Genomic DNA, 3,950 nt, shown 5'->3' with positions numbered 1-3,950 from the left:
TGAATTCGTATGTTGATTATGCGAGGGACGCACGTGACATGCAAGCCCGTGTAAGGACAACATAAGTTCATTCCTAATTGATCACATTTAGGTATAGATTTCAATCCTAGGCCGGTTGTTTATTGCAAGAGAGAACCGACAACCTTTTACAAATGATGGACAATTGAGGAATAAGATTGTAACGCCCGCCCTCCCCACCACTTAGAAAGGGGGAGAATGACGGAGTTACTTAAAACATACATACATGCATATGGCAGTGGAAGTATATAAATCTTTTTGTACTTTTTTTTAAAACAAACTAGACTAACTAAAGCATATAATCATGCTATCATAGAAGCATGTCCATTATCATAGAGCATATATCCAAACATATCATGTGAACCATGTATTAACATTCATAACTTGATCTAACATCTACTACTTGCTACGTGATGCATACTGTTTTACTTGAATAAAGCATACTAACATGGAACATGAAAACATAAGTCCATAGTGGGTAACTGATAAGCTTAAAACTCTACGTGTCACGAATGAGCTTATCAAATTAACAATTAATTTTCTACTGAACCCCTTAACTAAATGATAATGTTGTAGTAATGAGCCCAGGATCGAACCTCGAGGAAATAACAGTAGGATGTAATCTTAGGATCGTCTTTTATTCCTATTTTTGGGGTTTTAACATATAAATGGGGGTTTTAAAGCTTTAAATCTAAATTAAGCAAATGAAATGCAAGCAATTAAGAAACTACACTACGGCTGAAATTAAAGCTACTTAAACTACAGAAAACTAAATTACTCACTAATACTTAATCCTAAGCTAAAGCAAGATTAATAACAACTTTAAAATCAATTGAAACTAAATTATTCCAAACATTTGAATTAAAGCAATTAAGCTAAAAGAAAACTATGATTACTGAATCCAAATAAATCTACCAACAATAAAAATAATGCATAAAAGAAACCCTAAACCATCTCAACACCAAACCAATCTTCTTGGCAACTTCTCCTTGCCGTTACACAAGGAAACAGCAGAGAACACTCCAACTGTAATCAGAGAAAGACAACCTCAGCAACTGAACTCAGCTCAGCCTTCACCAGCACCATCGGAGACCACTCCAAACGAATCTGATGAAGATCGATGCTGCCAACCTCAGGAAATCTACAAATCTGCGACTGCAACCTCAGATCTGAAATGGAGCTGATGGTGGATGGATTGTCGTTGGGAATGGTCCAGAAGCAGTGGGGAACGCCGCCAATGCTCTCGGATGGAAAACGGAACCATCGATTGGAGGAACACCTCAAAATCAACAGCGGCAGAAGTAGAGGTTTGCGGAGCAGAATTCTCACCGCAGGACCACCTTTGAGCGAGCTCAGATGGCTGGAAGCTGGTCTCAAGCACTGAGAATGTCGTCGTCGATGAAGTTGTCAGAAAATTGATCTAGAATTCGAGATGGGGTCAGAATCTCGGAGAACACCGCGGGACGCGAAGAACAGCGCTGTGGAGAATCGACGAAGGCACTATAGCACTGTAGCTTCTCTTTTTGAATCAGATCTGGATCTGATCGGACGGCTGGGATTGATTTGGAGCTAAATCAATGATGAAAGTTTGTCCAAAATCCAATCTGAAGGTATTGATCTTGATCTAGGGTCTGGATCTACTCTCGCTTAAGTCGGATCGACCAGATCATCACTGGATGGCCTAGATCTGCCCTATCTTCAATGAACGGTCCAGATTAATTCATGCTGGATCAATGGCTAGATGAACTCAGATCTGGATCAAAACTTCTGGATCTTCATCAATGGCTCAGATCTGCTCCCCATAAGGTTGTATTGGCCAGATCTTCAACGGATGGTACAGATCTCTCCTATTCTTGATAAACGGCCCATAATGCTTCAAAGCTTAATCTTCTCGTTTGAACTCCGATTTGAGCCCAATTTCAGGCCAAATAGATCCAAATCCAAGATCCTTTGATGCCTACAAAATAAGAATCAAATATTAGCATCAAATAACACAAAAATACAATAATTTGTAATTTGGTCCAAAATAGATACAATGCACAAAATATGATGTAATCATGATTTAAACCTATAAAATCAACATCAAACCATGCATATATGAATCAAAATAATGCAATGAAATCATGGTTATCAAATCCCCCACACTTAGTCTTGAACGTCCCGTGAAAGTAAAGAAAACTAAAAATAATCTCCACAAAAAATTCCCTATAAATACCTAGAAGATAGTAAAAAGAATTTAATTAAGACCATCTAAAGATCACAAACAATCATGAATACAATCTAAACAATAATTAGTAGGTATGGTAACTTCATTCCAATTGAAAAATTAAGCAAGATGTAATCTCACAAGGGATTTACCTATTCTAGCTCTCACACTCAAACATGTGTATAAGTGGAGCTCACTCAATGCAACTCACAACATTTCACTACCATAAGCTTGCTTATTTTCTAATTCTCCACCACTATAAACATAGCATACATGAATCAAAAGGAATTTATCATCAAGAATTGAAATGAAAGCAAAAAGAACAAGTGAAGTGAATGAAATAGGCATAAGAAAAGAATTTAATGAAAAATTGAGGAGATGAGAGTATTGGAGGAATATACTTGATGAGTTGACCAATTTTGAAGTGAAAAGAGATGAATACCATTTATTTTTATCAATTCAAAAGACCAAGCTAACCTCCCCTTCAATTTGATGGCAATCCAAAATTCTTGATACTCTATCTTCACACTTGATACACTCTTGATTTGCCCAAAAAAACTTTTCTTCACTGTTTTTTTTTTCATTTCAATTTCAGCATTTTGAAAGCTCAAAAATAATCTTAAATCACCTCATGGAGAAGAATTCCCTCCCCCACACTTAAAATCTTTGCCGTCTCGGACAATGAAACACATCACAACTAGTTGAAACACTTCCAGGCACCCTTCTAGTGTTCATTCTGCATTCTGCAGAATCTGTTCTATTTCTCCCTCTGTTTCTGTGGTGTTTTGCAGGTACAACTTCCTCACAATTGCATCATAAAATTCCAATAATTCAGAAGTTAAGCAGTACAAGATGATATCATCACATATACTTGGCACTACAACTCCCTTTAAATGTTCTCAGCATTACAGTTGATGAATCTAGCACCATAATATTGAGCCCTTGCTTAATTGCCATTACTGATTTATTTCCTTACCAAGCATAGAAACACTAAAGATGGTAACTACTGAAAACCCACAATTTCATAATTAAAATCCTGGCACAAAGTAGTGTCAACTTACTGATTCAAAAACTGAAATGCAGCTTGATTACAGAATTCAAAACTGCATTCTAATTCTGCAAGGACATCTCATGAATTGGCTAAATTTCTTTTCATGCAAGATTCATAAATTTCAGAACTTCAATATCTGAAACAGTTTGAAGTTTAAGCTGCAGAACTCAAGTTTTCCAGAATTGCAAATCTGAACAGTTTCATCTTCAATAACTCTGCCAAAATCAACTACAAAGTCTTTAAAATAGAGTTAATATATATAATTCATGAATTCATAAATCTAATTCAGAAACTAAGCCAAAGAATTTAGAATTAAAGCTTCCCTTTTTGAAATATGGATTTCTAAACCTTAGTTTCAGAATTTGGTTTTCAAGAACATCTGGCCCTAAATCATGAAAAACTAAACATAGACACGAACATTATTCAACACTGCATCAACAGGGAATTGAATTCACCTTGGTCCTGATCAGTAAATGGGTTGAAAGTTTTTGGAAGAAACCTGCAGATCAATTAGGCACACAATTGAAACTCCAAATTCCAGAAATCTTCTCTGTTTTCTGCAGTCTCTGCACAAGTTCTAACTCTGGATTCATAACTTTGCCTCAGGTTTCAGAAATTACATCCATTGAAATTGCATGCTTTGAACTATATGAGAGTTAAACTTTAATCCTTCAA

This window comes from Zingiber officinale, unplaced genomic scaffold (assembly GCF_018446385.1).
Source record: "Zingiber officinale cultivar Zhangliang unplaced genomic scaffold, Zo_v1.1 ctg56, whole genome shotgun sequence".
In the NCBI taxonomy this organism is placed as follows: domain Eukaryota; kingdom Viridiplantae; phylum Streptophyta; class Magnoliopsida; order Zingiberales; family Zingiberaceae; genus Zingiber; species Zingiber officinale.
The sequence above is the reverse complement of the archived record's forward strand: the minus strand, read 5'-3'. Positions refer to the sequence as shown.